The sequence below is a fragment of the Colias philodice genome, chromosome 18, assembly GCF_061535455.1.
Source record: "Colias philodice isolate Cphi_HAF_F1 chromosome 18, ilColPhil1 Martin Lab GWU primary, whole genome shotgun sequence".
Classification (NCBI taxonomy): domain Eukaryota; kingdom Metazoa; phylum Arthropoda; class Insecta; order Lepidoptera; family Pieridae; genus Colias; species Colias philodice.
The window spans coordinates 9824742-9851476 of NC_143103.1; the positions used below are offsets into that span (position 1 = coordinate 9824742).

A 26735-nucleotide genomic window follows, 5' to 3' on the forward strand; every position below is an offset into this window, starting at 1 on the left:
TCTGTGGTCACTTCACACGAGATGCGGTTTGCTAATTCTCAATTTATTTTGAATAAATTTAAAAATTATCATGTATGACAGAATCATAAATCTTGTTTTATGAATATTCGCAAAAAATAATAATAAGTATCGTATCAATAACAAGTCTCAGTTTGGTGCAATTTCGCAATTATTAGTTCATTTGTATTTTGAATATAATTAAGTTTTTTAAATTCATAGCTGAAGATATCAAAAATAAAGAAAATATAAAATTTAACATTTAGATAATATTATGTTTAGGTAAATTGCATTGTCTCAAAACGAAAATATAATTCAAAACCTTCAAAACCTAATAATATTAGATCAGTCTTTCTTACTCTTTAGTCGTTACTAGCTGTTGCCCGCGACTTCGTCCGCGATTACGTCGTTTTTCGTCATTCGTCGTTTAAAAAAAATACGTGTCACTTTATTTTTGAATGTTCTTAATTGTCTCTTATAAAAATAAACTACATTAAAATTGAATACTCTGATAAGAAAATCTTAAAATCGGAGGACATCGAAAATCTGAGGAAAACATGAATTTGATTTAAATTCTACATTACTTAGTAATTCAAATAATAATCTAAATTAAATGTAGATTAACAGTTTGAGCGCATCATTATATAATATGTACCTAAGTATTAAATTACGTTAGTTTACATAGTAATTTTACTAAAAACACGATGACTTTCTTTCGCGCTCGGTACAACAAACTAAGCATGTTTGTGGTACGTGGCCCGCGTCACTTGACCCCCCGCGAGTTCCCCTCCGTTACTATGCGAAAATACATTCGTCGCCCTACTGTAGGAAAAATTGTAATATTTTAAATTCGAGAAATATTGATTTCTTGTATTCGACTATTCGTTGTAGTCGAATACAAAATATATTTGAAGAAACTTAGGTTGGCCTTCAGGCAAAAGGGATCCTATCAAATGATAAACTTGACCTTGTATCTTAAAAGTAAGCATGAAAGGATCCTCTGATAATTGTTGAGCACCAAAGGATCATTTAAAACGCACTACTATAAGAGCGAATATTGTCTAAGAACTGTTTAGATTGCACATGTTCCTCTAAAAGTAGTGATTTCAAAGGTTCTGGTATATCTTCAAACGAAAGCCGACTCCTTACTCGTCTTTAAAGCATTACAAAAAGAACATACTACGTTAATATCGCCTATACAGAAGATGATCTGTAATCAATTGTGAGGTTATAAGCAAACCCACTTTTATATTTGTCGGACCACACCACCGAATTCGTAGATTGATCTTCTATGTTTACCTCTTAAGTCATTAAGACTGTCGAAATCTGTCTACAGTAAGACGGGCCTCTCGCTATTCGTCCGTTTCAAGAGACCAAATAGTTTCAATTCTTAATCTTTCATTAAAAAACTTATTAATCGTACTTGTCTCAAATAATCTTGTCTCAAATAATGGTAATATTCGCGTCCCTACTCTAGTCATTGCTTATGCTCATGTTCATCTTCAAGAGATCGAATAATATTATGGTGCACCCTATCATTTGTCAATCGGTCTTCATATTGAGTAAAAGTTTCAGATTATCGAGATAAAATATGCCATTTGCGATCAGCTGTGAGACGTTATACCCTCTCAGTGAAGGTTTCGGTCTCACAGGATAGTACATGCCGTTCGCGGTCAGCTGTGAGCCGCAATTCTCGTTGTGAAGCGGTTTCAGGTTCTCGGCATAACACAATATGTTGTTTTCGGTCAATAGTAAGCCTCTTACCTCTAACGATCCTTGAGAACTCTTATTTCTCATTTTCTTAGCTTTGCTCGAATTTCGATATAAAGATTTTTTAGGTGGCACTGATGCGAGTAAATAAAAATTAAGTTAAAACGGACTGAGAGTGTTATAATCATCAATCATCATCATCATCAATACATATAATAAAATTGTGGAAAAGCGATGTCTGTACAATGAAAATATGTAGAAAAAAATTAGCAGGTGTTATTATTAAATCGATCTTGAACCCAAAACTGTAGTTAAAATTTTTTTTGTCTGTTTGTCTGTATGTTTGTGCACGCTAATCTCAGAAACGGCTTATCCGATTTAGATGCGGTTTTCACTAATGTATTGTGGTAATCTTCATTTAACAGTTAGTGTTTATTTCATGTCAATCGGTTCATAAATAAAAAAGTTATGACAATTTATAAGTAATCACGGCGAACATTTGCTAAGGCATTCTATTGTACACTGTACAGTGTACGATAAAACGTAATTTATCTGTTATACGCTACAGTTATTCCTTTACATGTCCAGATGATCATATCAAAATTCCCCAAGGGTTTGGGGGTAAGCTGAGGTAGTAGGGGGGGCGGGGTCAAATTAACATTATGGTTACTTCTAATAGGTAAATTTTCCACACAAAATGTCCTTTAAATTATGTCGTATTATATTTTTAACCCCCGACGCAAAAAGACGGGTGTTATGTGTTTGACTGCTATGTATTTCTGTGTGTGTGTGTGTCTGTCTATGGCACCGTAGCTGGCTAACAGGTAAACCGAATTAGATGCGGCTTTTTTTTGTTAGGCAGCATATTTTCCGACGCTGGTTCTTAGATAAATTGTATCGAAATCGGTTCATCCACTTATTATACCTACATAAGGGTAAAAGTGGGAATGAAAAAAATGATATAATAATTTATTTTTAAAGATCGTTGGGAAGTTTATGAAATTATTTATTCCTTTTTCTATACACTTTTCTTCGTCTAAACGGTTAAGTTACGTGCTCCCTCTCTCTCTCTTCAGCCTTTAGTTACGTGCGTGAGACAGGAAACATCTAATTTGGATTTGTTGCTGGATTTGATAAAAATTGAGTATCGATTAAGCTGATCAGTGGCTACACCATACATTATTAAAAACATCCATTTAAGAAAGGAAGGAAATAGAATTTGCTCCTCTCCCCCCCTGGTTCCTAAAAAATAATATGACATAATTTAAAAGAAATTTAACGTAGAATTAGTTAGGCATTTCTTTTTTGATTTTCGATATTATATACTAATCATAATTTTTAATTACAATATTATGTAGTAACTATTTGGTATAGGTTAGGCATTTCATTTCTTGATTTTCTTTAATAAGTTGGTACGTAAGTTTTTTAGCTCAGTTTAGTAAGAAATTTTAATAACAATTCTTTTAATTATTTATGGTAGTACAACAGTACAGTATGGTAGTACGTATTTACTCAATAATTGTATGTTAAGTAGTAATTCAGCATGGGCGTAGCCACGGTGGGGCTGGGTGGGGCGCTTACCCTGGCTTTGATCTGGTAGGTACCAATTGTGAAGGGGAGTGGGCGTGGGCGTTGGCGTGGGCCTGGGAGTGGGCGTGGGAGTGGAAGCATGAAAATAAAAACAATTATTGTTGCCCCACCCTGAGCCTATGGTCATAGGTCCCATAGTCACTATTCCACGCGGACGAAGTCGCGGGCACAGCTAGTAGACAAATATAATCAGAAAGCTTTGAACTCCTAAGCTCAACCATAAAAGATAGACATTAATTATGATGTCGGGAGATATTTTTTATATAATATGGAGAACATTTCTTTCATACTAATAATTGTACCAAGTTTCGTTTAAATCCGTCGAGTAGTTTTTGTTTCTATAACGGTTATACAGACAGACAGACGGACAAAAATTTTTGGCGTCAGTGTCGATCCCTAATCACCTCGTGATAGTTATTTAGGAAATATATTTCATGTACAGAATTGACCTCTACAGATTTAATATAAGTATTATTCATATAATTAGATGCCAATTTCCATGTAACGTTAAATTCGACTATACAATAACTAACAGACAACGCAGGTTACTCTCGTTTCCGTAAGTTGAGGCGGCTACATATTCAGTCCTCATAACTTCACTTTTTGTGAACGAAACGACAGCGCGGTTTAATTCGATGCCAACACCATCAAAAAAAGGAAATATTTTTAATTGTGAAAAAATATTATGATTTACACTATTAATACTATTTTAACACTAACACAAAATATAAGACTGTGAGTGTGTAAAAATAAATCCAGCTAGTTTCACATCAAACTTATGTTTTTAATTAGGTATACGACATGAAAATATATTAATTACCAAGCAATAATCATACAGGTAAATACTGAACAAAAGTATTAACAGTCAAAGTATATTTTTACTTACAACATGTAAATGATGAAGGAATAATAATTATCAACGAACTAACCTTTTTGTATTAGAGTCCCGCCTCGTGATCGAATTATTAAAACACGAAGATTTTTAAAAATGTAACCAATGAACACAATCAATGTTAGATTAACTGTAATGGTGTCTAGTTTGACTTAAAATAATAAACATCTACCCTCACTTTTAAAAATGTAGTATATTCACACGAATTATAAGCGCACCTTATAGGGAAGGGAAGATATGGTTAAAGAGTTAAATAAATAAATAACATAATTATTTTTAAATTATTAATTTTTAACATTGTGTTCAGTAGTGTTAACATGTAAATTGATTTGATTTTTACGAAATCTCATAGATGGCGCTGTTTCAAATTTGTATACTAATAAATTCATTAAACTGATTCTCTGCCCAAATTACGTAAATGACATAGTTTTTATTGTGTAAAGCTAGATAATAGCATGGCTTACCCGAAACCAACATTTAAACATGAGTCTTTAGATTGTACGCTGTCGTAATACACGGAATACGTAAGAAAAAAAAGGTTCACAGCTCCTCCCCCGGAGGTGATAGCATGATAATATGTTTAAAAAAGCCTCACCCGACCTGTTAGTAATATTCATGCAAAATTTGAAGTCAATCTATGCAGTACTTTTCGAGATTAGCCTGGACAAACATACAGACAAACAGACAAACAGACAAACAGACAAACAGACAAACAGACAAACAGACAAAAATTCTAAAAACTATGTTTTTGGCTTCTATATCGATTATAGATCATGGATTATGTATTCTTTTAAAAAAATATTCAATGTACAGTTTTGACTTTCCTACGATTTTATTATATGTATAGAACAGCGCGGTTTAATTCGATGCCAACACCATCAAAAAAAGGAAATATTTTTAATTGTGAAAAAATATTATGATTTACACTATTAATACTATTTTAACACTAACACAAAATATATGGCTGTGAGTGTGTAAAAATAAATCCAGCTAGTTTCACATCAAACTTATGTTTTTAATTAGGTATACGACATGAAAATATATTAATTACCAAGCAATAATCATACAGGTAAATACTGAACAAAAGTATTAACAGTCAAAGTATATTTTTACTTACAACATGTAAATGATGAAGGAATAATAATTATCAACGAACTAACCTTTTTGTATTAGAGTCCCGCCTCGTGATCGAATTATTAAAACACGAAGATTTTTAAAAATGTAACCAATGAACACAATCAATGTTAGATTAACTGTAATGGTGTCTAGTTTGACTTAAAATAATAAACATCTACCCTCACTTTTAAAAATGTAGTATATTCACACGAATTATAAGCGCACCTTATAGGGAAGGGAAGATATGGTTAAAGAGTTAAATAAATAAATAACATAATTATTTTTAAATTATTAATTTTTAACATTGTGTTCAGTAGTGTTAACATGTAAATTGATTTGATTTTTACGAAATCTCATAGATGGCGCTGTTTCAAATTTGTATACTAATAAATTCATTAAACTGATTCTCTGCCCAAATTACGTAAATGACATAGTTTTTATTGTGTAAAGCTAGATAATAGCATGGCTTACCCGAAACCAACATTTAAACATGAGTCTTTAGATTGTACGCTGTCGTAATACACGGAATACGTAAGAAAAAAAAGGTTCACAGCTCCTCCCCCGGAGGTGATAGCATGATAATATGTTTAAAAAAGCCTCACCCGACCTGTTAGTAATATTCATGCAAAATTTGAAGTCAATCTATGCAGTACTTTTCGAGATTAGCCTGGACAAACATACAGACAAACAGACAAACAGACAAACAGACAAACAGACAAACAGACAAACAGACAAAAATTCTAAAAACTATGTTTTTGGCTTCTATATCGATTATAGATCATGGATTATGTATTCTTTTAAAAAAATATTCAATGTACAGTTTTGACTTTCCTACGATTTTATTATATGTATAGATAAAATCTTACATACATACCACAAAATAAATGTTATGACTACTCTACAAAAACAGTTCACAATTTACAAAACCGCCGTTCGTGTGAAGATGCCCTAACCAAGTGAAGTCGATGCATAAAGTACTAATTTTACGGCCCCCCCTCCCACCGCCGTCGTTGTAAATGCTTTTAAATTACGTACCTCCATTCCATATTGGAATGTAAGAGGTTTTTAATCTTTATATTTATTTTGCGAATATTTAAATTTCCGTTAATTCTTTTTAAGATGGTTTTTTAATAATTTTTATTTTTCGATATTTTGGATAAGAGTAATTGATGTAAGAGAATGGTGTCGATTTTATTGTTGAAACTTTGCTTTTAGTATTGCCTTTAAAATAACAATAAACATTTTGAGACCATTAATTACATCTTTTGGATAATTTTTCTAATTATAATAATACTAATCGAATCACATTATAAATTCCATGACAAAACAAAACAATAAAAACAATTTTAATTTATTTTATTGGACTTTAACACCTGCTCACACAGACAAACACCAAACTTATCTATCTAAAAACAAAAACCACAAATAAAACCTTTTTCGAGTCAATACAGAGTGAATAAAGAACCAGATAAGTCCGCATCATTTAGTTCTAAGAAATTCGTAATTTGCGCCGTGGGCGTCACCGCTATAAAATGCGCGACAAATTGTCCACCCGACCTGTAGATACTGCATTTCGCAACGATTTATTTATACGTATATATTTAATAAATAGCCGAGCCCGGGTGGTCAACGTGTGTCATGTGATATCCTTCATATGTTTTAATTCTATTTAGTTTTTTTTGTATGCAAATGGTATAGACTTGCTTTTGGATTGCACTGACTATTGCAAATTCGGAATTGCGAAAGTGGTTACAACTGCGATGTTCAAAATTAATAACTACAGTATTTATTTTATTCTTATGTGTTTTTTTAGTGTTATTATGAAGTCAAATTATAGTCAATCAGTCCAAGAAATCATAGAACCTGAATAAAAATCTCAACATCATGGGAAATTTTTATACCTAAGTGTTTTCATTAGTCTTTTGAAATTACGATACTGTTTATTTATTTGCTTGGATAACGATATCAAAATACATCTAATGAATCCAACACATTATTAACAACTTAACTAAATCTCAAGTTATTTGGCTATCTTTGTTAAAAAATGATTTAATGTTTTTATAGTTATGTTATTATTTATCCATATTCGGTTCCCATCATAAGCCGTGAAATTTAGCATAGAGATGTCAAGAATTTAATTCATACATTAGTTGAAACTTTTAAATAATCTGTGGCACGTCAGATCAGCCATAAATAATTGTTTTTTTTTATCGATCCAAGTTCCCGCGACTCGTATGACCCATACAGTTCTTAGAATACATTTCTGAGAGGTCAAGGGTCGGCCATTGTTTAGATCTTATTCACCTATGCTCTCCTGGTCCATACACTAATTACTTTGTGATTAACTTTTTATACGAACGATTTGAAACTCAAAATTAAATTGTCTAATGGCATTGGAAATTCGAAATTCCTAGCTACAAAATCAGATTAAACCTAGGTAACTTTAAATAATGTCTAGATAACAAACACAATTTATTCAACAATACGAGTCTCGGAAGGAAGCCCCTTGAGGTATGAATGAAAAATAAAATTTGAAATTCAAATCCGTACGCCTTATCAATTACATGTACCAGGAGTACAACAATAAGGAAGAGTTCCAATTTACATCTTCATACAATAGCAATTAGGGGTTCGCCCGTTAATTCTACAAGGTCCCGACGGTTTCAATTCGGATGGGATGTAGTAACGTGATTATGGGACATTTGCATCTATTTTATGTCCGCCTGGTGTCACTAGTTGGGGCTATTTGAATAATTTGTTTATTTGTTTGCCTTTTTGTACGTTAACGAAGTTTTTATTAGGGTATTTGAATAAATTGATATTTGATATCATTGTATCTTGCATAATAACTGAAAAAAATATAAATAAACTGGATGTTACAGCAGAATTATGAATACAGTATTAATCATTACTTGCTAGTTTTTCTCCAGTGGCTTCGCGTACACATAATATTACCATATATACTAATTTCAACTTCTTTTTGGGTAAATTTTTTCATCTAAATCAAAATCTACCTAATTTTGCTATATCGGTATATTCCGTATTAAATCAATTTCCGTTGCACTTTAATTACAATATGACTACCCTATCGCAAAGCCACAACGCTACATAGACATGTATGCACTAGGTTTAGACCGGGCTAGTCTAGAGCTCCGACGTAGGAGATTATAGGCTCATAGGATCATAGAGGATTACCGGCTCAATAGATTGTGAATGAGTAGGCTTATAATTAAGACATTGTTAATTTAGGTATGTATCCTTTATTGTAGTTTCTTTTAAAATGTTACCTTCGAGTGTAAAGCTTAGATATAGGTACATTAGAATAAATTGTAGGACAGTATCTTAGGAGATGCCTTCTTCAGTTAACACTTAACAGTACAGTACAAAAAAACGTATATAAATAAGGAGCAAGATAACTTTAGGTAAGTTTAAATTCAGGTTAAAATTGTTAGATTACTAAAACTTCAGCCGTTTAGTTTCAGTAGTTTTTGCATGTAAGCGTAACATACTATTTTTTCAAAAACAGTTAACGAAAAGAAATACTTTCATACTTAAAAAACACATAACAAAATTTTATACGAAGCCGCCCGAAAAGAAATCAAACCAAACGCACAACTAAATTAAAAGATTGCGTAGGTATACAGATAATACAAAAGCTTTTAAAAGCTTGTAAAAAGATGGGAGACGCTATCGCTTGTGGGGGCCATTCAAGTGTCGTTCGCAACTTGTGGACCTCGTAAACTGGCACAGTGATTTTTGATAGACATTTCGGGGCAAGTTTATGGGGCATTATGAGATACCACATGTGGATTGTTTTAGACCTTGAATTATCATTTGCCCTTGATTATTCAATTCGATTTTGATGGTAGTGTGTAATTGTACCCACAGTATTTTGGTACATTCATTTATTTATTTATAGAGGCTATTATAGATATGGGTTTTAATATAATTTTGTTGTGTTATTTGTTATGTGATGTTTTCTGTTATCTTTCCGATCTTGAAGCTTCATCTAAATTTTGAGCTATCTAGATTAAGTAAAGAATATATTTTTAGATGGATGCAAACAAAACAGGTTTTATTCATTTTTATTTTATTTCATTAACAATTGCGTTCTCCACATTTATGCATTTTAATTTTAACTTAAGGGCTTGGTCTAGTAGTGCAAACAAATGCATCCTGTCATCCTATATGTAAATAATACAAATGTACTAAGGGAAAGTTGCTCCACTTAATTTTTAAAAATTAAATCATTCGTATAATTTAATATTCGTAATAAGTACCAAAAATGACAATTTGAAACAATTTTCGTGAAAATTACACCGGGTGATTTTTTTATCAGTACACAAAATTTGCGAATACTTTCTATTGATATCTTCAACTTCATGTTTATATAACTGATCAACTTTTACAAAGAAATTTGGACGAAATATAAAAAAAATAAGCTTTCCATACAAAATGCATAACTCTATACATTTTTTTCGACCTAAGTTTCTTAGTGAAAGTTGTTCAGTTTAACTAATAAAACGGATAAACAAATTTTGTATATAATAAAAAAAATGTAATGTTTGTGTTAAAAAATTATAAAATAGAAAAATACGCAAATGAAAACAAAAGATATTTATTTCTGACTAGCTTCCGCCCGCGACTCCGTCCGCGTGGATGTCAGTCTTCGCGTCTTCTACAGATTTATTATATTATGTATAATATATAGATTTATATTTATAAACCTAATAAATCTTTTGCTAGCATTCTGATGCTTTATCGGTTGCACTGGATTTATCTCTTTTTTTTCAATCGCTTGAATGATATAGAATGGGTCCTTGATGGGCATCGAATGCTGAAGTCTCGAATCAATCAATTCTGACAGTAGGCAATTTATATAAAATCTTGATAATGGTCCATCATTTTATTTTGCCTAAACGTTACATACTTTTTTATATATTCTATTTTTAACGAATGATTCACTCCAGTCCAAACAGCAAATAAGCAGACTTCTGCTTCTGCAACGTTTAGTTGTCCCTGAATTTGGAAAAAATAGTCATGATTCTTATCTATGACAAAAGTGTTATTTTTTGCATTGTATTTCAAATATTAAATTTTTTTTAACCGCATCTTCCGCATTCATGTCTTTTGCCGGAATTAGACATTTAACTTCTACTAGTCCCATTTTCCCTTTTTGATATGGGAGTGTATAAAGTAAATTTTTTAGATATTTCTCGTTATACTTTTAAAAAGTTATTATTGTCATTTTGCTCATTAGGTAAAGTAATTTCGATATCAGTTTTAAGTTTTTTGATACCTGCAATAATAACGTCATAATCGCCTGCACATACTTATCGATTACACCCTGTATACAATCCACCAACCACATTCATAATGTTTTCCTGTCCTCCTCTCCTTTACGCTGTTCACCGATACATTTTAAATGAGTAAATCTGCTACCACTGAAGGATGTTTCATTGTGATCAGCATATTTTCACCACTGTTGTTGATTATTTGTTTTTCATTTTTAATCAGCAATTGGGAATCATCAGTTTTGTTTTTTGCAGATTGGTGATGTACCCTAACAATACGTCGAAAAGGGAAAGCATCAACGAATTATCGTTTTCGTCCTCTTTTTTTATTCTTCGCGTCTCTGTTACTTCTGTTTGTTTAGTTCTCAACACCCACTGAATTTTCTATGTTATTGTGATCTTCCATTACATCTGAGTTTTGATGATGTGATGATAATCCATTCGTTTTAATATTGGTACTTAGAGTTGGTAGACTAAACTAGAAATGGCGGACTAAATTTGTCAGCGCGTCTGTAAGATCAGAATATAAAACCAACATCCTGTATTTAAGTTACAAAATTAATAATCAAACAACATGCCGCTACGTTGAAAATGACTAGAAGAAAAAATTAAAACACCTCGGATCAATTTTGGAGTAAACAAATCATTTTCTCCGTATGGGGATTTCCCCGGATGAACTTGGGAAGTTCAAGTTCTCAATACAAGTTTATATTATATTTCGTATTTCTCAAACGAAAAATAAACATTTTTGGAACTTCAAAAAAATTATATTATAAGAAAATTTATGAGCTTACTTTAGTTTTAAAGAAATATACATCCCTTTACTGACACCCCGTAAAATAAAGAAATTGTTGCCAATCACCTTTGCAATCTATTTGGTTTCATTAACTTTATGTTCGAAGATAATTTTTTTTCTAGTAGTTACACGCGTATTTTTTTCGTTTATTTTCCATATCGAAATCAAATGTTTAAAAATACGAATATTTGCACAAAACTAAGATAAAAATAATCAATTAACAAAAATATTAAATTTAATGAAGTAGAGCAACTTTCACTTCGGTATGAAGGAAAATCGAGCGTAGAGCACACGTCAGAACGCTCCGGCCCAAGGAGCGCGACTAAAGAAATTCGCTAGGATTTTTCCTAATTATTTTAAATATTTTTTTAATATTTAAAGAATTATCAAAATTCAAAAAAAAAAATTTTAAAGGATTAATACTCATTGGTCTTCAACCAACTCGAATAAATTAATGGAAAAAATAACTTTTAGCAGTATTTATCAATAGATTTTGTAAGGCAAAAAATGGGAAATTTAATGAATTTATAACGTTCTAATTAAGAAAATCATAAGTTTTTCGCAAATTGTATTCAGCAGTTTTTAATAATGACTATATAAGGATAATAATGCGCTGATCAGATTGTGTAAATTGTAATCGGTTGCAACGTAGTGAGTGCACAAACTTAGCTCGAAATGTCTTTGGGGGAAAGAGACTTATCTTCAAGGCCTGATTAAGGTAACATAAAGTAACTTTACAAATATGAAAAAATTCATGTGCATTGCGTATATAACACTAATTGATAAACAAGAAAAAAAAATTCAGTTTATCATTTCATTAGCCGGGAAAAAATTGTCAAATAACTTGTTGAAAACGCAATTTTGCTAGACTGCAGCCTTAAAACTCAAATAGGTAAGTTCGTTTGTTTGTAATGTAAGCAGATTATCTAACCTATTTGTCTTTTCTATAAAAAATAAAGTTTTTTTCACGAACACAGGAGCGTAACCTAGTAAAACAAGAGCATAAAATAAAATTACGATTATGTAAACGCAAGATTACAATTGAAGACGTATCTAAAACCTCGGAATGGCACTGTTCCCCCGGCGAGATAGGGATCGGGTAAAAATTCTGACTGCGATTACAGCCCGGGAAATGGCTGTTTTATCACGGGCAATGCGATGGAACCGTCCGGGTTGTACGGGAGTATGATGCGGGCGGTTCTGACGCGATTTGGGGATGACTATTATATATAGTACTATCTAAAAAGCTCATTGTTCAAACCCGATTGAGATTAACTCACTATACAAGACACTCGAATATAATATATAGAACATAAAAAAATAATCGAGTAATCACTCAGACTAATTTAATACTGTTATAGTCCGATGGAAGCATAGAAAGATACAACAGAATTTGAAATATGTGATAGTTTCTGCTCACAATGCCACAATTAGCTATCGTGCAAATAGTGCAGTATTAAAGCAATTTCGATCGTGCTTGCTTTTATTTTAAATATATTCAATTTAAAACCGAAAGAATTACACAAGATATAGATTATAGAAACACAATATAATAATAACAAAACATTTCGTCAATAAAACAATATCTTTCTTCTCAACAATCAAAACCGCGGCGGTCCCGCTCAAAGCATTTCCCGTGTGTTTTCAAAGGGGAAACGCGATTCCAAAGGTGCTGTAAAATGTAAGTAAAACGCAATAGTGGTTGTGATTCGATCGCGGGACCGCGAATGGATTCCAATAGCCTTCTACCATTGGGCATAACGGGGCTTTTTGTTTTGAGAAACTAGAGTTTAAGTGTTTTAGGATGATGATAAGATATATTAAAACATATATACCAATTTGAATAATTTAGTTTTTTGTTTGTAAAGTGAGATTGTGGAAAAGCAAGTGGCTCTACATTAATAATTTCTCTACACTAATATTAAAAATTTAGGTGCAATTTTGTTCTCTAAATTAAGCTTAAATATCTTTAAGATAGAATAACCAAAATCATTTCTTTACTTATTAAAAAAAAACATGAAAAAACTGTTCATCCACCTTCATACAATTCTGACAAAAATTGTATTTCATAATAATCTCTCTCTCATAAAAATCTTATACGTAAACGTTCAAAACACTTATTTCCACATAACAACAGATCAGCAATTAAACGATTACACAATTAACCCAAAACAGAAACAATTACGCCATAACAATCGGTGTACTCGTCAAAATAATTCATTTTAATTTTCTTTACGCGCTAGTAAAGCTTTATTTTACGGCTCGGGATATCTTAGGGAGTCCCTTATAGGCTGTTCTGCCCTACAAAGGTTGTAATAAACGTGCCTCTCGAGTTTACGGGTGTTTAAGCGGTTTTGCTTACTGTTCCTTGTGTCAGGGAGTAGAATACAGGGAATAGAATACAGGAAATAGAAAAAGATATAGAAAAAAACTATAAAAGATTAGTGGGTTCCTTCTGAATAGAAATATATGTAGTGTAAAAACGCGCGTGACGCGAAATTTTGTGGGTCATTTGTAACAGGATGGCGGCGGTTCTACAGGAGTCTTAGTACGCAATGACAAAAAGAAAAATGATGGTCCGAAAGCTGATACCGGATGCGTTAAGATACTGTAATATAAAATATAACAGTATCTTAAGATAAAATATTATAGTATCTTCACCGTGTGTGACGCGCTTAAGGCTTTAATAAACTCGTGAAATTATTGTTTTGTCACTCTTGATAGGTGCACAAAGTTTAAATTAAAACTGTATGTTTAAAGTAGGTGAAAAACGAGTAAAGGAGTCGATTACATACAGAATGGTCTTCAATTTATTACAAAACAAAAACATCTATGTAACTATAACTCTATCAAAAAAATAACAATTAAACTTACTTGACGTACATTATCGCAAACTTAGTAGAAAAAAGGTACGTGATTAGAAGTGTACTTACAAATAAGAATGTTGTTAATTAATTTAATTTGTATTCTAAATCTTTCATTCAAATTATGTACCGTACGAAGTAAGAATGAAACAAAATAAGTTTTATCGGAAATTCATGTACTTAAAAAAATTATAGTTTAGACAACGCAAGTACTAGGAAATAGAATATTATTTTAATAGAGCTACCAGGAAATCATAACATCGCAAGAGTATCGTTCCGCCCCTTGGTACAGGGTCTTGAATATACTTCTCAAAATCTTAAGGCGCGCAATTTTTCTCTTGTAAATATTAATTATAATTAAAGGGCTTTTTGTGTAAATAAATTGCCGCGGGGTACTTTTTCATTGTTATTTTAATTAAATATTTCTCTTTGTTTTCAGGTAAGTGCCATTTGCTGTTAAGGCGTGATATGAATTAATATTTAATGGTAAGTCATTTCAGTCGGCAGTGGAATTAAATGCAATTTTATATTTCTTTTTATATGAAAATTTAACGACACAGATGAAAAAAGATTGCTTAAACAAAACTCGTGACAGGCAGCTTTGAATAAACAAAACTTGGTCTACAGTATTGCTCACAGTAAAATCACAAAGTATTTCTTTCGACAAGACTAGTTTCCAACTAAAACACAAAGGCGCAAACAAAAACAAGACACATTCGCAATTAGAACCTTTGGTTGACCGTTACTTGTAATAGCGGTGCCCAAATTTTCGGCAAAATAAGAAAAAACATTCCGTTTTCAAATTTTCGAATGTTGATCTTTATTTTTTCTAGAACGAAACAAACGGTGAACGGAACACAAAAGCTTTGTCGTTCAAAAACTCCGACCCCTTTGAAAGAGTTTCCGCGCCGTCGGCGTGTACTCATTTTTCACGGCTCCTTCCATTTATTTTATCTGTGCGCCGCACGCTCTCCGCGATACGGCTCCGAGCCACGGCTCTGTTTCGAATTTCGAACATCAGCTGTTGAGACGATGAGATTTATCGTCGATGCCGCTTCGAGCGCGGGCTTTTTTCGCGCGCGTTCCCGAAATCGAATTCAATTCGAACGTTGAAGTTAATTGCATTTGAAAGTAATCCTACTTAGCATTGAAATTCCCTGCCGGTATAAATTCGGATTAAAATCGAAACGATCGTCACGATTCGCGGACGATATTCCATTTTTAATTATCTGGAAATGTGCACAGTTTAAAAATAGTGAAGGCAATAATCTGTCAGCGTGACAGCGCGGGACATCTAGGTAAAACGAGCGTATTGCCATCAATAAAGGAGACGAGTGAAAAATAAACGAAAAATATAAAATAATTGAGCGCATATCCATTGCTAGTCTGCTTAATTAAATGCCAAAGTAAAGGGCAACACTTTAGCTATTTAATTAATTCATTTTGATTGCAATTTATGGATGTCATTTTAAACGCTATCTAATACATTTATCTGAACGTAAAGCCGGGCGCTTACACACAGTAAATGAGGTATCGTTTTGAAAATATTGTCGATATTTTAGTGCGTGCGTCCACAGAGAGCGATGAAAATAAATTTAAGCTCCACTTCCACTATGTACAAAACAAGATATTTAATATGGTTTTGGAGAATCTCTTATTGTACATATGTATTTACTAATACATAAATAATAATTGCTTGAAACGATGAAAAACAAATTAGGTACCTGAAATTCATAGTTTAACACTTAACTATTTTGCACATAGCTAATTGATATATTTCACATAATAACATGCCAAGGTTCAATGAAAAAGTCTAAAATTGAAAAAATCTCGCTTCGCCTTCGCTCCGCTCGCGCGTGTCACCAAAAGGTCGACTCAGCGACATTTCCCTATCTCATTTTCCATTTGGCAAACATCATTACATCTTCCGGTGCCGAGTCCTCACCCCAGTGCGTATGAACCCTACGTAATTTCTATGATATGTTTTTATGAATCGAATGATTTATACCCGCGAACGGTTCAATCGAAGTTCCAAATTTGAATATGTTTTTTTTTTTCTTTTTTTTTTTAATCATTACGCGCCTATTCAGCCAACTATAGGGTCATTAAGAATATAGATTGGTGTGCGTTAAAAAGTTTGTACATAAGCTTTTGAATTTGTTGATTTTTTTATAGGCATTAAAGGAATGATAACTATTTCGTATTTCCTAAATATAATTAGTTATTATAATAACTAAGAAGCCGATAAACACCATTAACAGTGCCAAAATCGCAGAACCATCACCAAATCATATCAATCCTTTGACAAAAACCTTATCGCGAGCAGCTCAGCAAAAACACCCCAAACGCAAGTCTACCCCCGTGCGACAATTAATCATTCCCCCTTACCCCCCTCGGTATTGTCACAGATCGGAATCCGCTGTTTCATTAGATAAAAATAAAATTCGTCGGACTTATTTCTAGACGTATTTTGTACGATTTTGTGAATAAAACTTTTCCTATATATATATACACATTTTGTTTGTTTGAAATTACTATTCGTGCTTCTGAAATTTATGTACCTACATAAAATAACAGATTCACGTCTGGACTATAGATAGTTATAGAACACATGCACGTCTGCACTATACATATAGAAAATTAATGAACAAAATAATTCCATACAAATGATGATTCTTTATGATATTAGATGAGCATATTTAGCGAAAAGTCCCGGGTTCGATCCCAGGTGGTATATAAATATCTCAATACAAAATATCAGGATTAGTTCAACAGATGTGTCATACATCTGCCCCATGCCCCATTAGGGAAAACAACTTTACAATTGATAGAAATAAAATAATTTTTCTGTTTGCACGTGTGTATCTCAGAAACTACTAAACTGTCACATTTGTGAAAAGTACTTGAATACCCTGAAAGGATTCACAATAAATGAATATAAATAACTTGTCAGTATTAAATAATAAATATTATGTATAATTTGTTAATAATTATCTGGTTAATCTAATTAAGGGTATCTAATTAACATTAGCATTTGCTTTTGAATTTTAATATTACACGATTTAAATATTTAACTTTGCTGTTTATCTCATTTAATATTAAATACATATCTATTAATACGTGCATTTATTTATTTATAAAACTATTTATTTAAATACAATTAAAAATGCTCTTTTTAAATCTTATCTACTTATATTTATATCCATAAATACATATTACTACAATCTTTAAATTTAACCATAAAACCAGTCATTACTTACTATACTAATACAAATGAAAACACAAATAAAACCGGCTTTAAATCCATTCCAAACAGTATAAACAAACCAATATTCCTTTGTCTGTACGAGATTCATCGCCCCGCAAGTACACAAAATACGAGTAAAACCAGATGACATTGCTAATATACACAGTGAAACGCTCTCCATCCCCTGTTATCTACGACCGGAACATCCCTATACAGGGGTGACTAGTGATGTGAGTGTGGTATCGATATCGATAAATGTGAATAATATCGACTAGGTAGACGACTAGTTTGGTTTGACTGTTAAGCTCTATTGACTGTTTCAAATAGTTTCATATTTGCTATTTTATTTGATAAAAATAAGTATAATTTTGTACAAATATTACCTGGAGATAAATTGTTGGATAAATATTGCTTTGAAGAATTAAATTAATGGAAATAGGAACATTAAAAAACATGTTTAAAATACATATAGAGAATCCCGACTAATAGAATATATTTTTTTTTAACTGTTACTATTTTTGACTATATTCAAGTACTCATTGAATAAACACATAATTATAATGGAAACTTTAACAAAATATGCTAATTGGCATTCGAATTTGAATTAAATATCTGAGTTGTTCGTAAAATAATACTAACTTTTATCGATAAACCCATACCACATCACTAGCACTCAGCCCGAGGCGAGACGGAAGCCCTCGACTTCCCTTCTGAATGTCTGTTTGTTTGTGGGCTGTATAAAAACAACTGCGTCTAAATTGTTTTAAATAAACCTATTTACAGTTAAACACGTGTTTTGGAGATCGATTATTTAAATTCTTTCTTGAGAGGATAAAGCACGTTTTAATACTTTGATCGTGGAAAGGTACTGGGTTCGATTTGTATTATAAAGCATTGCTTTATATGTCTATCCCATGCCTTTTTACAGAATATTAATAGTTAAAAGTTGTTTGTAATATTTATGGTTATTGATAAATGTTTCACTAACTTAAATTATTCTAATATATTAGAAATATATATTTTTTAATTACCTTAAAAACGTGAATATATTGAATAGGTACTTAGTTAAGACACCAACCAACCCAAGCCAGACTTTTGCGTTTAAACTAAAAAAAAAATTTTTTTTTTCTAAATACCAACCTGCGCAACCCAAGCAAGGGTTAATCGGTACATCAAATATTAAGTAAAGGCACAATAAAACGCGTTGACAAGATTCACCCTACAATTCCACTTTATGACGTATTAGTAAGATGTCAGACGCGACGTTTATAGCGTCGTAAACCGACCTCTGCTCACTTGTTGAGTTTACGGCCCCGTGTGGATGGGGCCTTATTGTCTATGAACATTTGCCTGGTTGTTGCCAGTCATTTTATGGACCAAAAATTGTCTATGACAAGATTAAGTGCGGCTTAAGTAGTATTTCTTACAAATTTCTCCAGGAAGTTCTTTTTTGTACCATCAGAAACTTGCATAAATCCTTTCTTTGTCTATGATAGCCATATAAGAAAGTTCCTCTTATTTTTCCAATCGTTTGATAGGATATAAATCTACCACTATAACTCTAAGCACAAACAAGCAATCCAGAGAATCATCCATACATTATAATTACATACATTCATATCGTTATGTTAGGGTTAATAGCGCCTTAACGAGCGCGCTCTAATGTGCCACGTGGGACCAACACCTAGCGGTTATGCTCTCCTGGTCGCCTGGTAATCGTTCACATCAGCTTAATGCTTTGTTTACCTTCTTTGTTCAACATCCTGGTATTTACTATCTTCGATTCATGCTCTCCTAATATCCTTTTGATTATTATTGCCTTTAGGTTTAAATTAAGTACAAAACAAAATATTAAATTAAAAATTTGTATTACAGATCAGATTTACAGCGCACAACTAATTAAAATTTTAATGGCCCATAAAATTTCTAATCAAGGAGACGTTCAAAAACGCAAATAAAATCTATTAAACGCATCCATAAATCATTCCGAAATGATTCCTGAACGCAGGCGCCTTCAAAATGGCGGTCGAAAATAACACGTCAAAACATAAACATGTCGGACATTTTTACGTTCCAAATTTAATTGCCTATACGATTACAAAGGAATCCTTGTTTTCACAGGCCATTTGATTTATTATTCTTTAAATAATGCTAACTTAATCCTTTGAGGAATAGAAACTTTGACAGTGAAAATATTTAAATTTACTACCGGAGTTTGATTTAGACTCGGATCTCTGAGTTTTATGCGTCGCGAACGAGTGTAAACGTCACAGGGTGGAAGATTGAAAAGCTTCCAGATCGTTCATTCAGCTGCATTTTTGTCCATGCTATTTATAATCTGTGGATCAAAAGTAAAGTAAATATGCTTTACGTTCAATAAATCACAATAATCTTGTGTTCGCTAAAATGTAAATTAACCGTAAGATTGATTTATTAATTGCTGTAGCGTTATGAGCTTCGCGCAAAAAGTTTACACGATTAAAAACAATAAAACATAACCTAAAAATGTCGTTCAGATTAAGCTTGTTGTAATAACTTGGCTTCAAACTTTAAGTACGTAAGCTAAGTTATAACCGTTCATTAATACGATAACTTATTACAACTTAAGTGTATAGCTACCTACAGCGATCAGTTGCCGCCGATCGCGAATATTCGATATAATAGTAATAGTAATTACACATAATTACGGGAATTAAGGTATTATAGTATTATTGTGTACACAATTAGTTACCAAGGTCTTGTAGGGCTGTAAAATTAGTATAATAAGGGTCGGGATATGATAATTGAATCTGGTTTTGTGCTATTTATTACCTGAGTAAAAATTGCAGTAAAAACGCAAACGAAGATTAACATTATTTGTCAGTATTAATACGAGTAAAGGTCTTTTACGCTTTTTGTATAGATATGGATAAACAACGTGATCATTTTTATAGTACATATGTGAATAGACCAAACTGACTTGAATATTTGCTTAACTGTAATATCAGTAGAAAGGTCGACTTGGCATCAACCGACCTGGAGTCTTACTCTCATAAAAGACCCTCCACAGACAATAAATAATAATCTTTTGAAAATTGATAACAGAAAAAGTAACGTAGAACTCAACATATTCAAATCCGAGTTCAAAACACGTCACCCAACAAACAATACCATATTCAATATCAAGAATTCAGTCACGTCACAAACGCAACCACAAAAAGGCCAATTAGCCATATTAAAAACAATTGTCTAGCGTATCCCGGCTAATGTTGGCCGCAAAGTGCGCAGTTGCCACGCGTCGGCCAATTTGCGCCAACTGTCAAATCTCGTCACTTTTACCTTGTGGTCGGCATGTGCTGTAATGGCTTCCTGTGACCTTAAGGTTACCTTTATGTGACCTTTGTAATGGTTACTGAATCTGGATGGTTTCCGGGCACTTTTTTTGATAGCTTCATTGTCGGTTATGTGTATAATACCATGTTTAGGGACACGGTTTGATTTCTGTAGTACTGTTACTGGCAAGATTTTAATGTGAATCATTTTAGAGACAATCTTAAATATGGTATCAAAATTTTAAATAATATTGGTTAGGGATAGGTATTGCTCTACATAGAGTTGACAAGATAAATCTATGATGCATTAAGCACAATTTTAAATATTTTGCCTTGTCTTTTCAATCAATTTTATCATTACCTATTCTAAGAACATATTTTTCATCAGAAGATAAGATATGAATACTCAACGTATTTTTCCCATCCTACCCTACTTAAATATTTCTTCTAAATTCTATAAATTATTTATTTAGTTCATCTAGCCCAAGTTAAACTAATTTCGAGAATAGATCAGGAAATAATAAACACGGGAAGATTGTGAAAGGATCGTAATGTAGTGTGCAGGTGGGCACCGGTAAATTTTCCGCCGGCGTCCCAATGATTTCCTCTGAGACTGCACGATAACGCCTCACGCTCCTGCTAGCCTGGTACCTAAAGTTATTCTGGCCACGCCTAACAGCCCTGATCGAATAAACTATTTGAACAATAAATGTAAAAAAACTTAAGAAATTGCTAGTAAAATAAATGTAAATTCGTCAATACTTGTGTGATAATTATTATAAAGTATAACACAATAACTGCAATAACAGAAAACAGAACTAAAAAATAAAACATCTACCTTCAAATATCTACGATCCAAAGTATCCCTTCAGTCCATTCCATTCATCTACATACTTACTATTTTACTGAATAATTTCTCTAAATACTAAGCCAGAAAAACTACATTAAGAAAAGCGATACCAGCTAGCCTATAAAACTAACCTAGATGCATATATTCAAAAACTGTCTGCTCTCTTTACCAGATTAATTTAGTAGCATCACACCTACCTACTAACTAGCTGTGCTCCGCGGTTTCACCCGCATTGCTCAGCTCCTGTTGGTCTTAGCGTGATGATATATAAGCCTATGCCTTCCTCGATACATGGGCTATCTAACACCGAAAGAATTTTTCAAATCTAACCAGTAGTTCCGGAGATTAGCGCGTTCAAACAAACTCTTCAGCTTTATAATATTAGTATAGATTATTTCATAGTTTAAAAAACTTCATACAAAACCTTTCACTTGTTCAAATATCGGCAAAAGGTTCTCTATGAAGCTATCGATTCACAATAGTAACGGTACTCCATGAATCCAGTATCACATAACAGTGGGAGATTATGGATACGATTGATACCCTCATCCCCTGGGAGGACATGTAACCTCTTATTTGCTCATAATGATGTCTTGGAAATTGTGTTTTATTCCCTTTTGCGGTTGTTTTTGGTGTTTTAAGATAGATATTTCCTGTATGGCATTTTAATGTGATTTCGGGGTAACTTCTTTTTGATATTTGGGCATCTATAAGCAGTTTAATATTTAATTTAACGACGTATTTAGTAATTAGTAATTGGACTATCATGTACGCTTTAATTACATGTATCATGTATGTCGCTAATAAATTTCAAATATATAATATACTAATATTATAAAGCTGAAGAGTTTGTTTGTTTGTTTGAACGCGCTTATCTCAGTAACGAATGGTCTGATGCGAAAAATTCTTTCGGTGTTAGATAGCCCATTTATCGAGGAAGGCTATAGGCTATATATCATCACGCTAACACCAACAGGAGCGGAGCAACGCGGGTAAAACCGCGGGGCACAGCTAGTGAATTTATAAAAAATTTGGAAAATCCAAAAGTGCACGCCTCATAATTTTTTTTTAATAAATATTTATTAATTATTATTTTTGTTTATTTAATAACAATTAAACCACATCGAATCAGACCCTGAAAAATGAAAGGGTTCTATTCCTGAGCATACTCAAGCGTAAGAGAAAAAAAAAGACTCGATTAGTAAAGTATTTCGGTCGCTATCGTGTTAACAAGAAAAAGGATCCGCACATACAGACACACGGACGTCCAAGACAGAACTTTTTTAAACTGTTTTTTAACTAGTTTAAATAACAAAAATGACATCAAAAATATCATGAACGTTAAAAATAGTGTTTTTTCTGAATATGTGTGTGTATGTATTATCTTACAAGTGCAATGTATGATACATAAAGACATTTTAAGTTTGAAAAATCAGATGTTTTGCGCGAAGTGTCAGTAGTACCCACCTCAACGCTTCGCTTATGAGGCGTGCAAAAGAATACAACAATTACGTTTGTAAAAACAGACCTTTAATAGTTATCTGAAATAGACTTTAATATGTTGTTGAATGTCGTATTTAATTTATTATTGGCCAAAGGATATTTGTATAATAAAACCATTACATTAATAAAATGTTGTATTCTATAACCCATTTCGCTTTTTACTGATTACATGAATTTAATTCTTCCGCTTTATTTATATGTTTTTAATAAGTACAGGATGTATAGTGATATAATTATATAAATTTAATTTTTTTTTTTAGTATTTGTTAAGATATTTGAATATAACTACGCTAATAGTTTATTATAACACTGAAAATATCATATTAGGAAATGAAAAAAACACATGGAGATTTCAGATATCAATATTTTATAATATTACTAGCGGCCCGCCCCGGCTTCGCCCGTGGTACATATGAAAAATAGATGTTGGCCGATTCTCAGACTTACCCGATATGCACAGAAAATTTCATGAGAATCGGTCCACCCGTTTCGGAGGAGTATGCAGACTAACATTGTGACACGAGAATTTTATATATAAGATGTTCGTTTATTGCCTGTTTGTGTCCATAATATCTATGTTTATCAATAAATTTCATTGCAAATATATGTGTGCACCTTTCGTATGACTTATAAATGAAAAAATAATACAAAAAGTTTTTACAAAACATGAAAACAGGCGGCTCTCGAAACTCCTTATAAATAAATACACTGCAACTTCAATATAATTTTTAACCGCGTTTTGTCTATGCCCTATAGCTATATAAAAAAACCTTTTCAGTTAACATACCAATACAAGGTAAAGATGGCGAATCGTAGTTTTTAACGCAGGTGTAAAATATGATATTTATGTAGTTGTGAAAACGTTTCGATGGCTTGTTAGCTGTAATGAGGTGCGCGCGCAGCGATAAATTCGTTCCGCCGCCCGCCGCCGGGGGCGCTCATTTGCATATGTATATTTATATTTTGAATTCGCTGAGCGCGGTCATCGACACGGTGGCGTGGTACTGTCTATTCGACGCTAGATGGCGCTGATATTATATTGAGTAATACTATTCTTTGTTCGAACTTTTATGTGGAATAAAAAATGATACTGTAGGTTGAGTGAATTTTTCTCAGTTCGAACTTGTGTGATCAAAAATGCAACTTTAATTAGTGTTTATATAATTAATGTTTAGTTACTTACTTAATAATTTTATTATTAATAGATTATGCTATTAATTTGATTCTTAACCTCGTCCATCCAAATAAGGTTATAAATAAACTGTTCGCTAAAATAAATATTTTAGTTTAAGTTTTTCCTTGTCATAGTATATTTTATATTATGTACAATACTACGTACGTTATAAATTCTTTCCTAATCAAATTCATACATCATCACTATCACTACATACCTAGTATAAAACAAAGTCGCTTTCTCTGTCCATAAGTATGCTTAAATCTTTAAAACTACGCAATGGATTTTGATGCGGTTTTTTTTAATAGATAGAGTGATTCAAGAGGAAGGTTTTAGTATATAATTCATTATGTTTTAGGCAAAGCGGGCGAAGCCGCGGCCGGAAAGCTAGTAACTTATAAGCAAAATAAACTAAAACATCGTTCAGAAATCGTCACATCACGCTGACTCAGCTCGTTACTGGCTGTCACGCCGTGACACTGACACTTACACCGCTTATGACACTGCTCTATGATAATGATCCGACACTTTCGATGGTTTTCGATTGATATTGGCCGTTGGATTATATTTTGCGACGCTTTTATTGTTTATTACTTGTGGAATATCTATATACCTAAAGCTGAAAAGTTTGTTTGGTTGAACGCGCTAATCTTAGGAACTACGCGATCGATTTGAATTTGTTTTTGTGTTAGATAGTCCAAACTGCGAAACACAGCTTTCAAATGAATAAAGTTACATCAAAATCGGTTCAGTCGAAAGTTGAGGTAGCAAAAAAATACAGTCGAATTGAACCATTTGAAGTCCTTTGAAAATACTCGGAAGAAATAAATCACACAAAACAACACTCGGAGGTGAGAACGTTATTATCGCTGTAATTGCACGTCAAGCCGGGTGCGAGGCTTGTATTCCTCTCCCGTGATATATCGGCCCATGAATACGCGCGGTGACATGCTTATGAATCCGAAATCATCTTTGCATTTACAATTTTTCGTATGTTACATACGTAGATAGGTATTATTTTGAATTCAGACGTGTTGTAATTTCATTCAAACAATAAGGAAGCAAAAATATATTTAAAGATTACTCTGAAAAAAATAATATTTATTCTTTAATCAATCGCTATACAGGTTTTTCATGTTAATTTGAAATAATTATGTTGGTTATGTTATTATTGTATTATGTTGTATGCATTTAGATTAATTTATGTGATTGGGAATTGTGAGGAGAAATAAATAAATGATTTGATTTGATTTGATTTGAATTATGTCGGTATCGTATCGTATTACCTAATAATTATGTCAGGATTAAAAAAAAATGTTGTGTGGTTTTATGAAACCACGGTAAAAGTGAAACTGTTCGAACGGTTCCGAACACTGCTTTGTGTAGCGCATGTCGCGTGACGGTCGGCTGCCGAGTAGGTATACCTACTCGGCAGCCGCGATACACGCGACATGCGCTACACAGACCAAACAGTTTGAGACGATGTAATAAAAGTTTCACTTTAAAAAGACATACGTAAAGCTATTGCATAGCATGCCTTCAAGCCACAGCTCCGTGTTCGTCGGAGTGGGGAGCGTGAGGTTTTTTCGTTACGGAATTTCTCGATTCGGTCCCCGCGCTCAAGGCCCGCGATGGAAGCTATGCAATAGCTTAAAAATAGGTAAGAACCTTGAATGGAAGATATAATAATATGTCGTTATAGAGGTGTCGATATTCGCGGCCGTAATAAGAACGGTTCGTAGAACTAATTCCAATCCGAAGCAACACATTCACAGAATTGACAAGCTGGCATTTCGGTATAGGTGTCAAGAAAAAAAAGATGCGCTCGAAAAAATATTTTTCCCACGACGCGTCCGACCCATAAACAATGCCCTCGAACTAAGTAATGAGGAACGCGTAAACTATTTTGATTAGAATAGAATTAAAAAACGAGCCCGCCAAAAAATACGTCGCGGTGACATTTCTCAAGATGTCAAACTGCCCGCGCTTTTTGCGCGCCAAATTCCGCGCGCTCGCTTTGAAATCTTTTTTAAGCCCCTGCTTTGACTCTTGAAATCTTAATTCCGATGTTTTTCTCCGGGCCGTAAACAAGCACCGATTTATAGAACTCAATCGGCAATAACGATTTGTTCCGACCACGAATAGATGATCGCTTATTAATGTCTTCATTACGTCTGAAATAATTTAAATTCGTCGGTTATGCCCATTCGACGAACCTCGACAGCTATTAACGATTAATATAACTGATTAAAATGCACGACCGATAAACTAGAGTCTAAAGACTTATTAATATCAAATTACCAATATTTCTTTAGCGTCGGCATGAATAGATAATTACTTAACACTCAATAAATGGTGGTGTTTATTACGATACACGAATAGAAAACAGTT

The 26735-nt window shown here is 32.8% G+C and overlaps 1 protein-coding gene across 5 annotated transcripts in view; it reads left to right on the forward strand.

The window, feature by feature from the left end:
- hth (Meis homeobox homothorax) overlaps positions 1-26735 on the forward strand; it is a 242504-nt gene that overhangs the window by 179764 nt on the left and 36005 nt on the right. The gene's annotated exons all lie outside the window — the stretch shown is intronic.